Source organism: Canis lupus, chromosome 25, assembly GCF_011100685.1.
Source record: "Canis lupus familiaris isolate Mischka breed German Shepherd chromosome 25, alternate assembly UU_Cfam_GSD_1.0, whole genome shotgun sequence".
In the NCBI taxonomy this organism is placed as follows: domain Eukaryota; kingdom Metazoa; phylum Chordata; class Mammalia; order Carnivora; family Canidae; genus Canis; species Canis lupus.
The window spans coordinates 18,808,795-18,822,331 of NC_049246.1; positions in this window are offsets into that span (position 1 = coordinate 18,808,795).

Here is a 13,537-nt window from a genome sequence, read left to right on the forward strand (position 1 = left end):
TTTGTGTGGACATAAATCTTCAACTCCTTTGGGTAAATACCAAAAAGTGTAATTGCTGAATCACAAAGTAAGGGTATGTTTAATTTTTGAGAAACTGACAAACAGTCTTCCAATATGGTACACCAACGAATGAGAGTTCCGATTGCTCACATCTTCACTGGTGTCAGTGTTTTAGAATTTAGCCATTCTAATAGGTATATAGTGGTTCTTATTATTTTAATTTGCGTTTCCCTGATGATGTGTTACATGGAGCAACTTTTCATGTGTTTATTTGCCATCCATGTATCTTTGGTGAGGTGTCTGTTAAGATCTTTGGCCCACTTTTTAATTGGATTATTTTCTTATTGTTGAATTTAAGAGTTCTTTGTTTACTTGGATAAGAGTCCTTGATCAGATGTGTCCCTGTTGTTTCTTTATGCTTGTTCTCCTTGTTCCACTGAGCTGACTTGACTCAGACAATGTAGTAAGGAGTCAGACTCCTTTTGATGTTTGCTGACAACTTTTAAGCTTCACTCATATCTTTTCTTTCTGTCCCAGATTTGGAAAAAATAATAAGAAAGCTTGAATGTTCTCTCTTTTGGAACCCTTGACTTATCCCCACCCCTACCACAGTACAAGCCCAAGCTGCTATCCTTTCTCTGCTCTCATCTGGTGACTGTTAAGTGAAAAAAGGAGGAGTAGCAACTGAAAGATATTGAGGGCCTCATAGGTATTGTGTTTCACAGGTAATTCCCTCAGCTGCCCCACGAGGCACTTATCATTATCCCTATTCTAGAGATGACAAATGAAGACTCAAAGAATGCCATGTAATGTAACAAATGGCAGGGAACATCTACACTAGCTCTATCTGATGCCATAGCCCATGATGCTGTTCCAGTGTGAACAATCTCCTTTTCTCCCTACCTTCTGAATCCCTCCCCTTTTCTCCTATCTTCTGAATATAGGCCTTCTCATGCTCTGTTTCTAAGCCTGTTTTCTTGACTCATTCCCTTGTTGATTGCAAGCTCCTCCATTCATTAATTCCTCAAATATTTATTAAGCATGTACTATTTGCCAGGCACTCTTCTAGCCCTTAGCAATGAACCAAGGAGACAAGGAGCTTACATCCCAGGGCTTGTCCATGGGACATAAGTAATCAAACAGATCAGCATGTGAAACATGGAGCATGACAGATGCTGAAAATTGCTATGGAGAAAGATGAAGCATGGAAGGGGGAAGGGAATGTTTGGGTAAGGTTGTGTAGGGTGTTTATAGTCATCAGGCAGATCTGGGAAGGGTGGGGGGGAAAGAAGTCTAGGGTGTTTAGGAGAAGGCATTTCCAGGAGAGGGAGCAGCTAGCTCAAGGGCCTGCCTTTGGCAACCACTTGGCATCCTGAAGGAGCCAGATCAACAGGTGAACAGATCTCAGTATAGAGGTAAAAGGTACATTGCATAGGGCCTTGTAGGCCAATAAGGACTTGTGAAGTTCTAATGGGGTCAACCAATAGCTTTTGATCTGCTAGTAGGTGCTCGGAACTCTTCCAGGCACTTTACACACATGGGCTTTATCCTTATGATCCCTAAGAGTTTGGCCTTCTTCATCCTTCATTGCCTATTGAATGAAGTCTTGATTCCAGAGGTAGGCACTCAAGGGCTCCACTGTCTGCCTACCTGACTCACCTTCCACTCCCCTCTGGGACCAGTCTCTGCTTTCCCACCCTAGACATTAAAGGGAATGATCAGGGATCAGTCAGGGGCAAATGCCCCCTTAATCTTACCTGGGGAGTTGACAGCTTCAGAGTCTCATTCCAGCATGACTGTTGTCCTAGAGGCTCAAGTATGTAAACCAGGTGCTGATTTAATGAACTTACATTATGAAATAACTGCTGGGGGCATGAGGTCTCCATATTCCCCAGCCAGGCCTTCCTCTGGTTGCATCAGAAGTCAGAAAGTCGATAGGTGAGCATGGAATTAGAGGAAGCAGATGTGGCTTTGTGATGCAATGTGGGCCTGACATGCCTGTCCCCATGTTAGGACGAGACTTGCCAGGGATGCCATTGCCTGGCTCAGTGGAACCAGGCCCCTTCCTCCCGACAGGCATGAGAGCACATAGCAACCAGGCCTCAATGTTCCTTTTCTTTGTCTCTGTTGTGGACAGCTGCTTTCTGACTGACAGGCTTTAGCATGGGTTTTCTTACTTAAGGTAATTCTATCATCTCTGCTTTGGCCCTGGATGTGTTCGTTTGAGTTTTACTCTCGTAGGCAATCTTTTTTCTGTCTCGTGGGGATTTGGTCACAGATACTGCAGAACCTAGAGGTGCTAACAGGCAAAATACTAGACTCAGGCTCACAGGGGCCAGGAGACATGTGTCTCTCTACCCTCTAGTTACTACACCCAGGTAGCTTGAAATCTACCTCGTAGGGAGCTGGCTTCCAGGACCCACAGGGACCCACTGGGACCCACCTCTCACCCCTGCTCCTTCCTTTCCCTACCTGTGATGCTCTCCCTCACCTCCGTCATTGAAATCCTACCTCCTGAAGCCTCAGTGAGCCTGCCGAGTGTGGTCTCCTGAATACTTATGACACCGACACCATGTGCCTTTGCTGCCTGCCTCAAACCCTGCCCTTGAGCCACTGGTTGTTTACAGACGTGCCTTTCCTGTTGTATTCTTTGCTCCTCTGAGGCTAGCACCACACTGATCAATCCTAGTTTCCTCCCAGGGTTTAGCATGGTGCTGTCTACCTAGCAGGTGCTTGATTTTGTTGAAAAATGAAAGCAAGAGGAAGAAATTCCATGTTATAACTATAAAATGCAAAAAAGGAAAGAAAAAAAAACCTAATGTCTGTACTTTCAGGCTTACCATGTGCTTTTCTCCACACTATCTCAATTTATCTTTACAACCCTGTAGAGGGGAGCTTTGATCCCTTTAAGGTGAATCAGGCTTTCCTCTTAAATTTCCATTAAACTTTATCTTAGAGCCTCTGGACCAAGAAGATAAAATTCCCTGAGTTGGGTTCTGGTATGTCAGAGGGGAGGAAGGAGTCTGCCCAGAGATCTGGTCTAAAGCGGAGAAAACAGCACCAATGAGGCAAAAGTGGAAGACAGGTCCTGGAGCTTGTTTGGGCAGCTAGCTGGGTGAGATTAGCACACCTGCAGTCCGAAGATATTGAACTGCACCAAGGCTAAGAGCCCCTGGAAGGAGCAAATGGTGGTTTTCTTCCACTCTTTTCACTGTGAAAGGATATTTTTCAAAGAAAAGGTAAAATCATGGCTTGCCTACAGCTATAGAATGAACAACTAACTGTTAAAGATTTTTTTCCTTTTTCTATATATGCATTTATTTGTTTTTGTATATTTTTTATTGGAGTTCAATTTGCCAACGTATACTATAACACCCAGTGCTCATCCCGTCAAGTGCCCCCCTCAGTGCCCGTCACCCAGTCACCCCAACCCCCCGCCCACCCCAACCTCCCTTTCGACCACCCTTTGTTCGTTTCCCAGAGTTAGGAGTCTCTCATGTTCTGTTGCCCTCTCTGATTTTTCCCACTTATTTTCTCTCCTTTCCCCTATAATCCCTTTCACTTTTTTTTTTATATTCCCTGTATGAGTGAAACCATATAATGATTGTCCTTCTCTGACTGACTTACTTCACTCAGCATAATGGCCTCCAGTTCCATCCATGTAGAAGCAAATGATGGGTATTCGTCGTTTCTAATGGCTGAGTAATATTCTGTTGTATATATAGACCATATCTTTTTTTTAAGATTTTATTTATTTATTCATGAGAAACAGAGAGAGAGAGAGAGAGGCAGAGGGAGAAGCAGGCTCCATGCAGGGAGCCTGACATGGGACTTGATCCTGGGTCTCCAGGATCACACCCTGGGCTGAAGGGGGCACTAAACCGCTGAGCCACCCAGGCTGCCTTAGACCACATCTTCTTTATCCATTCATCTTTCGATGGACAACGAGGCCCCTTCCACAGTTTGGCTATTGTGAACATTGCTGCTATAAACATTGGGGTGCAGGTGTCCCAGCGTTTCACTGCATCTGTATCTTTGAGGTAAATCCCCAGCAGTTTAATTGCTGGGTTGTAGGGCAGATCTATTTTTAACTCTTTGAGGAACCTCCACACAGTTTTTCAGAGTGGCTGTACCAGTTCACAGTCCCACCAACAGTGCAAGAGGGTTCCCCTTTCTCCACATCCTCTCCAACATTTGTTGTTTCCGGTCTTGTTAATTTTCCCCATTCTCACTGGTGTGAGGTCGTATCTCATTGTGGTTTGATTTGTAATTCCCTGATGGCCAGTGATGCGGAACATTTCCTCATGTGCTTGTTGGCCATGTCTATGTCTTCCTCTGTGAAATTTCTGTTCTTGTCTTTTGTCCATTTCATGATTGGATTGTTTGTTTCTTGGGTGTTGAGTTTAATAAGTTCTTTAAAGATCTTGGATACTAGCCCTTTATCTAATAGGTCATTTGCAAATATCGTCTCCCATTCTATAGGTTGTCTTTTAGTTTTGTTGACTGTTTCTTTTGCTGTGCAAAAGCTTCTTATCTTGATGAAGTCCCAATAATTCATTTTTGCTTTTGTTTCTCTTGCCTTCATGGATATATCTTGCAAGAAGTTGCTGTGGCCAAGTTCAAACAGGGTGTTACCTTTCTTCTCCTCTAGGATTTTGATGGATTCTTGTCTCACATTTAGAGCTTTCATCCATTTTGAGTTTATCTTTGTGTATGGTGTAAGAGAATGGTCCAGTTTCATTCTTCTGCATGTGGATGTCCAATTTTCCCCGCACCATTTATTGAAAAGACTGTCTTTTTTTTCCAGTGGATAGTCTTTACTGCTTTGTTGAATATTTGTTGACCATAGAGTTGAGTGTCCACTTCTGGATTCTCTATTCTGTTCCATTGATCTATGTGTCTGTTTTTGTGCCAGTACCACACTGTCTTGATGACCACAGCTTTGTAGTACAACCTGAAATCTGGCATTGTGATGCCCCCAGCTATGGTTTTCTTTTTTAATATTCCCCTGGCTATTTGGGGTCTTTTCTGATTCCACACAAATCTTAAGATGGTTTGTTCCAACTCTCTGAAGAAAGTCCATGGTATTTTGATAGAGATTTCAGTAAATGTGTAAATTGCCCTGGGTAGCATGGACATTTTCACAATTCTTCCAATCCATGAGCATGGAATATTTTTCCATCTCTTTGTGCCTTCCTCAATTTCTTTCAGAAGTGTTCTGTAGTTTTGAGGGTATAGATCCTTTACCTCTTTGGTTAGGTTTATTCCTAGGTATCTTATGCTTTTGGGTGCAATTGTGAATGGGATGGACTCCTTAGTTTCTCTTTCTTCAGTCTCATTGTTAGTGTATACAAATGCCACTGATTTCTGGGCACTGATTTTGTATCCTGCCACACTGCCAAATTGCTATATGAGTTCTAGCAATCTTGGGGTGGAGTCCTTTGGGTTTTCTATGTACAGTATCATGTCATCTGCAAAGAGGGAGAGTTTGACTTCTTCTTTGCCAATTTGAATGCCTTTTCTTTCTTTTTGTTTCCTGATTGCTGAGGCTGGGACTTCTAGTACTACTCTGAATAGCAGTGGTGAGAGTGGACATCCTTGTCTTGTTCCTGATCTTAGGGGAAAGGCTCCCAGTGTTTCCCCATTGAGAATGATATTTGCTGTGGGCTTTTCGTAGATGGCTTTTAAGATGCTGAGGAATGTTCCCTCTATCCCTGCACACTCAAGAGTTTTGATCAGGAATGGATGCTGTATTTTGTCAAATGCTTTCTCTGCATCTATTGAGAGGATCATATGGTTCTTGGTTTTTCTCTTGCTGATATGATCAATCACATTGATTGCTTTATGAGTGTTGAGCCAGCCTTGCATCCCGGGGATAAATCCCACTTGGTCATGGTGAATAATCTTCTTAATGTATTGTTGGGTCCTATTGGCTAGTATCTTGTTGAGAATATTTGCATCTGTGTTCATCAGGGATATTGGTCTATAATTCTCCTTTTTGGTGGGGTCTTTGTCTGGTTTTGGAATTAAGGTGATGCTGGCCTCATAGAATGAGTTTGGAAGTATTCCATCTCTTTCTGTCTTTCCGAACAGCTTTAGTAGAATACGTATGGTTTCTTCTTTAAACGTTTGATAGAATTCCTCTGGGAAGCCATCTAGCCCTGGACTTTTGTGTCTTGAGAGGTTTTTGATGACTGCTTCAATTTCCTCCCTGGTTATCGGCCTGTTCAGGTTTTCTATTTCTTCCTGTTCCAGTTTTGGTAATTTGTGGTTTTCCAGAAATGCATCCAATTCTTCTAGATTGCCTAATTTATTGGCATACAGCTGCTCATAGTAAGTTTTTAAAATCATTTGTATTTCCTTGGTGTTGGTGGTGATCTCTCCTTTCTCATTCATGATTTTATTAATTTGAGTCTTTTCTCTCTTATTTTAATAAGGCTGGCTAATGGTTTATCTATCTTATTAATTCTTTCAAAGAACCACCTCCTGGTTTTGTTAATCTGTTCAACAGTTCCTCTGGTCTCTAATTCATTGAGTTCTGCTCGAATCTTTATTAATTCTCTTCTTCTTCTGGGTGTAGGATCTATTTGCTGTTTTTTCTCCAGCTCCTTTAGGTGCAAGGTTAGCTTTTGTATATGAGTTCTTTCCAGTTTTTGGATGGATGCTTATATTGTGATGTATTTCCCCCTCAGGACTGCTTTTGCTGTATCCCAAAGATTTTGAACGGTTGTGTCTTCATTCTCATTCATTTCCATGAATCTTTTTAATTCTTCCCTAATTTCCTGGTTGACACTTTCATCTTTTAGCAGGATGGTCCTTAACCTCCATGTGTTTGAAATCCTTCCAAATCTCTTCTTGTGATTGAGTTCTAGTTTCAAAGCATTGTGGTCTAAAAATATGCCAGGGACAATCCCAATCTTTTGGTATTAGTTGAGACCTGATTTGTGATCCAGTACCTGGTCTATTCTGGAGAAAGTTTCATGTGCACTTGAGAAGAATTTGTATTCAATTGCATTTGTATGGAAAGTTCTGTATGTGAAATCCATCTGGTCCAGTGTATCATTTAAGACCCTTGTTTCTTTGGTGATGTTATGCTTAGAAAATCTGTCATTTGCAGAAAGTGCTGTGTTGAAGTCTCCTACTTTTAGTGTATTATTTTCTAAGTATGTCTTCACTTTGGTTATTAATTGATTGATATACTAGGCAGCTCCCACATTAGGGGCATAAATATTCATGATTGTTAGGTCTTCTTGTTGGATAGATCATTGAAGTATGATATAGTATCCCTCTTCATCTCTTTCTACAGTCTTTGGGATAAATTTTAATTTATCTGTTATGAGGATTGCTACCCCAGCTTTCTTTTGAGGACCATTTGCATGGTAAATTGTTCTCCAACTTTTCATTTTCAGGCTGGAGGCATCATTAGGTCTAAAATGAGTTTCTTGTAGACAGCAAATAGATGGGTCTTGCTTTTTTATCCAGTCTGAAACCCTGTGTCTTTTGATGGGATCATTTAGCCCATTCACATTCAGAGCTACTATTGAAAGATATTAATTTAGTGTCATCGTAATACCTATTCAGTCCCTATTTTTGTGGATTATTTCTTTGGGCTTCCTATTTCTTTTACAGAGTCCCCGTTAATATTTCTTGTAGAGATGGTTTGGTGGTCACACATTCTTTCAGTTTCTGCCTATCTTGGAAGCTCTTTATCTCTCCTTCTATTCTGAATGAGAGCCTTGCTGGATAAAGTATTCTTGTCTGCATGTTCTTCTCATTTAGTACCCTGAATATATCCTGCCAGCCCTTTCTGGCCTGCCAGGTCTCTGTGGACAGGTCTGCTGTTAATATAATATTTCTCCCCATATAAGTTAAGAATCTCCTGTCTCAGTGCTGCTTTAAGGATTTTCTCTTTTATCTTGGAATTTGCAAGTTTCACTATTAAATGTTGAGGTGTCTAATGGTTTTTATTGATTTTGGGGGGAGGGACCTCTCTATCTCCTGGATCTGAATGCCTGTTTCCCTCCCTAAATTAGGGAGTTCTCAGCTATGATTTGTTCAATTATGCTTTCTGGGCCTCTGTCCCTCTCGGTGTTTTCTGGAACCCCAATTAAATGTAGATTTTTCCTTCTGAGGCTGTCATTTATTTCCCTTAACCTTTCCTCATGGTCTTTTAGTTGTTTTTCTCTTTTTTCCTCAGCTTCCTTCCTTGCCCATCAACTTGTCTTCTATGTCGTTCACTCTTTCTTCCACCTCATTAACCCTCATCATTAGGACCTCCATTTTGGATTGCATTTCATTTAATTGATTTTTAATTCGGCCTGATTAGATCTAAATTCTGTAGTCATGAAGTCTCTTGAATCCTTTATGCTTTTTTCCAGAGCCACCAGTAGCTTTATAATTGTGCTTCTGAATTGGCTTTCTGACATTGAATTGTAATCCATATTCTGTAACTCTGTGGCAGAGTACTGTTTCTGATTCTTTCTTTTGTGGTGAGTTCTTCCTTCTAGTCATTTTGCTCAGTGCAGAGTGACTGTATAAGTGGGCTGAGTCAAGAATATCAACCATGAGCTAAGTAAATTTCACCCGAGATTATTCTGATGAGGTCAGAAACCAGAAAATGAAAACAAAGATCAGAACAAAATAAAACAAAAGGACCACTAAAGTGAAAAACAAATTTTAAAACAAAGTAGTAAATAATAAAAGGCCAAGAATCCCCCCAAAAAGAAGATAAAAAAGCAAAAGTAAAGAGGAAAAAAAGAGAAAAGAAAAAAAAGAGAGAAGAAAAAAAGGGGTGGGGGGGACTGGGAAATGGTGGTAGTGAAGAAGTTGTAGCCAAGGGAGAATGTAGTCTACATAAGGGGTCCTAGAGGGTGATCCTCTTGATTCTGAGTGTATTAATTTCTGTATGTTAGAAGATGCTCAGTCCCAAATTTATATAAACCAGCAATACTTGTAGAGAGCCTCAACACTGACCACCACAACATAAACAAGATAAAAGAGAGGGGAAGAATGGGAAGGAAGAGAGAATATAATCTCACAGAATGAACCAGCAGGGTATACCACTTGGTTCTGGGTGCATGCTGGTCATGTTTTAGAAGGTATTAACTTCCACCATTGTAGAACAAAATGAGGCAGAGAAAACAAAGACACAAAACAAAAAAATATATCTCGTATATCTCCCAAAATTAAACTGAGTATGTTGAAGGGAATCTAGAAGTGGAAAATATATCTAAGACATGTAATTGTAGAAATATGTAAGTCTAAAGGGACTGGTAAAATATCATAGTTAAGGTGGGAAAAGAGAAAAAATATTGGAAATTTTTAGTCTGATGTAAAAACGAGTTGTACTGGAAAAAGGGGGGGAAGGGGGAGGGGGACCCTCTAGTTTTATATACCCTAAATCTCTCGACTTTCCCTGGAGCTTTCAGTGCTGCTTGGTCAAGAACGTTCTCTTCCCCTGGTCTTCTGGGGGAGGGGCCTGCTGTGCTGATTCCCAGGTGTGTGCACCTAGGGGAGCTGCCCTGCCCCCCGCTAGGTGCCGGGTTCAGTGGGAGCTGTTTATCCCGGGAGGTCCCTGTTCCCTGGCAACCCCGACCCTCCCAGGCACAGGGTGACAGCAGGAGGAACAACATCACTGGCGGTGGCCAGCGCTCCAGCCCTGAAGTCAGCTCCCGCAGTAACTACCGCAGCTCCCAGTCCGCAGGGGCCTGGATGCTCCCGGGGCGGGGTGGGGCGCCAGGTGGCAGGAGCATCCTTGCTGTCCTGTGTCCTCCCCGCCTCCGCCTGTCTTGGGGGGAGCGCAGGAACCTGGGCTGTGTCCCCCCGCGCCCTGGGCTCGGGAGCCTGCGCTGCTGGAATCGCGCTCCCGGGCCGGGGCTCCTGAAGGCAGCAGGGCGCAGCCCCCTCCCCCGGAGCACCAGCCCTTTACCGTGCTCAGCCCGCGGTGTTTGGGGCGCTCTCCTCGGGGCGCGTTCCCTCTATTAGTGTCCCTGGGGAACCCAGGAGCTCCACTGCCCCTCCTGGGATCCCGCCCAAGTTCCCTGCTAAGCGCCTTTCTGTCCGGGAAGAATCTGGGGTGGATTTTTTAAAGTTCCCGCTTTTCCGGGCAGGGCTCTCCTGTCCCAGAGACTTTTGCCACCCAGCCTTAGCCTGGCTCCTCGCAGGGCCCCTCCCCCATTTGATTCTTTATTTTATTTTTTCCCACCTTCCTACCTTGCTAGAAGCAAAAACCCTTCTCTCTGTAGCGTTCTGGCTGTTTTCTCTTTAAATCTCAGGTTGAATTCGTAGGTATTCGGGATGATTTGGAAGTTATCCAGGTAAGTTGGTGGGGACAGGTGACTTGGGGACCCTACTCTTCTGCCATCTTAGTGTTAAAGATTTTATTGGCTCATTATTTAGATGCGGGAACTTGTTAGAATTGGTTCAGAGGACAAAAAAAAAATCACACATGGAATGTCAGAAGATTGTGCAAAAGGAATAAACCAGGCTTTTCCAGGGGAAGCAGGACTGTACCTCATGGGATGGAGTTCATTTACATACCTATAGACAAGGAATATTTTGAATTGCTGTTGGTTCTTGGTAACCTTATATAACCACTGGAGGCTGTTTGCTATGGAAGCACAAATTCCTCCTACATCATTTCACAGATCCTAAAATTGAGCTGTTCAGTAGAGCAGAAGAAATCCACAGTGCTGGGCAAGTTACCCTGAGTCTCAGTGCCTTTATTTGTAATGTGAGGTTGACACTACTCACTGGTCTGGTCGTTGTGAGCATTAATGAAATAATGCTTTTAGGAGGCTATCACTGTGCCCAAACATAATAGGTATTTAATAAATATCAGCTGTTGTTACTTTCCTATTGAGAGACATTAAACTCCACAAGTAGAATGATGATGGCAGAATGAAGGAATGTAGAAACCTTATATACTCTTTATAAATGCAGAGTCAGGAGCAACTAGCATATGTGCATTTAGGTGTATATCTTGTTCTATTTAAGAAGTCTCCTGGGAGGAAGGTCCTTGCCTCAATATCTTTCCTTTCCCTCATCTTGATAATCACAGAGTCAATCAGGGGAGTTGATGGCCTTTCTAGTGGCCTGATTTGGATCATCTACAAGTAACCTCCCTTAGAAAATTCTTCCATGGAAGTCTATTTTTCTAGTTGAAGGTATGTACACATATTCATAAGAGCCAGGTGCTTCACACACTGTCCTCCTACCTGTTGCCACCTGCCTAGTCTAAACCATAGCTTTTCTTGCCTATCTCATCTCCTTGCATCCATTCTTGCCTGGCTTCCTCTCCTCGTCCTCTATGCAGAAGCCAAAGTGATTATAACATGTAAACTGGAGTGAGCCACTGCCCTTATTAATAATTTTCAAAAAAGTAATTTTCAATAATGTGACATTGTATTTGTAATGAAATTCAACCTCTTTCACAGGAACTATGAGGCCCTATCTGATAAGATTCTTGCCTATTTCTCCAGCTGTGCAATGAACCTGTTGTCTGTGTCCTCTGTGTCCCTGCACACCTCACTGTGCCCCCTCTCCCAGAATTCTTTTCTCTCTGCTTGTGACAATGGCTGCTCCTTCTCACTCATCTCTTCAAAAAGGACTTTCCTGACCACTCCACTTAAAGTAGGCTCACCGCACCTGCCCACCTTCTAGCTTACTATCTAAGCCTCATTATGTCTTTTAAAGCCTTTTTTTACCATTTACATTGTTTTTCTGCCCCTTCATTAGAATATCAGATCCATGGTTCTGTCTCGTCCCCCTCTGGGTGCTCAGACTACACAGCAGTCACTCTGTACATCTTTGTTGAATGAATAAAAATCTCTAGTTGCCGGATCTTTCATATCTTTATGACAGGCAAAATAAATATTTATTTTATTATTGCTGATAGGAATGTAAATTGATACAGCTTATCTGAAAATAAACTTGGTAATGTGTATCAAGAGCCTTAAAAATGCTCTTAACCTTCCATCCCATTTTGAGGAGTCAATATAAAATAATCAGAGATGTAGTGTAAGGTTTAATGACAAAATGCAGCTTTTTTAAATAAAAAGATAAATAGTCAGAAATAAACAAACCACCTGACAATGGGGATATGGTTAAAATGCTTTCAATGTGGAATACTGTGCATTCATTAATCACATATTCAGTGGTAAGTAAAAAGGCAGAATGGAAAACTTTATATTTCAATTTTGCCTAAAAAGAAATAAATGTTTAGAAAAGCCCCAGGGAAATAGCTATTCTTTTGTTTAGTTATATTACTAGGTAGTGAAATTTAGGGTGATTTAAATTTTCTTTTTACTCTTACATATTCCAAATTTTCTAAAACCAGCTGCAGTTTTATGATCAGAATAAAACATAGATTATTTTAAAAAAATAAAGTTTCAGGGCACCTGGGTAGCTCAGTGGCTTAAGCATCTGCTTTCAGATCAGGTCATGATCCTAGGGTCCTGGGATGGAGCCCGTGTCAGGCTCAGAGAGGAGCCTACTCATCCCTTTCCCTCTGCCCCTCCCCTTGCTGGTGCTCTCTCTCTCTCTCTCTCTCTCTCTCTCTAATAAATAAATAAAATCTTTAAAAAAAGACACAATAAATCTGGCCTCATCTTCATATCCCTGAGTTACTGTGCTATAGCAATTAAAGTTAACTCTGTTACTATTTCTAAAATGTATCTAGACCTTCCTTAATGGGTCAATGAAGTAGTCCCTTCAAAACACAAAACAGAACAACCTCTGATATGGGACTTTATTGCCTTATTCTTTCTATAATTTAATAAAGCTACTTGATATATGAGTCTCATTTCTGAGATTCCTTAAATTAGTTATGTGTTCATTTTTATAAATGTTTGAGTGTCAATTTCTTGCAAGAGTAGGTATATACAATATGAAAGTTATTACAGACAAGATTCCTTCTGTGAAGAAAATTCCGTTTCAAATGTTACTCTTTTCAGCCCCTCATATGAATATGTTATATTCATAGCCTCCCCTGGCTGGCTCTGGCAGGACCAAGAGCTGCCAACCGTCACAGCCAGGAGCACTCAGACAGCCTGGCAGGAAACACGGTGAGGACAAATTATTCCTAGTTGAAGTTTAGAACACATTAGCTGCTTTGTCAGGACTGGAATGAGAAGGCCATGATGTCGCTGCCTGGAAGGGGTTCCCAGTTCACTGCTACTACTGATGTGAGATTAGCCCTGTGATAATTGTGGCTGAAAATAGAGATGAAAGACCTTGAGGACACACCAATACGATTTTCGCTTACAACACACATTGTACATTATCATCTATTCACATAAAGTTACAGTAGTGGCCCCTGACCTCTTTCATGCTTCTCAGTGTGACCCCTGAGAAAATGGCAGAGAACTGTGGCTCTGTGTTCCCCTCTTCCTGTCCCAGAGATGCCAGCCAAGAGCCACCAGCAGCAGACCGACCTGGCCTAAAGGTGTAATGGAGGAGAGGTGATGGGGTAGGCCAGGGAACGAACGGAAAAGTTAAACCAAATGCAACTTTCAGGTTCTGTCAAGTCAACTTTTGT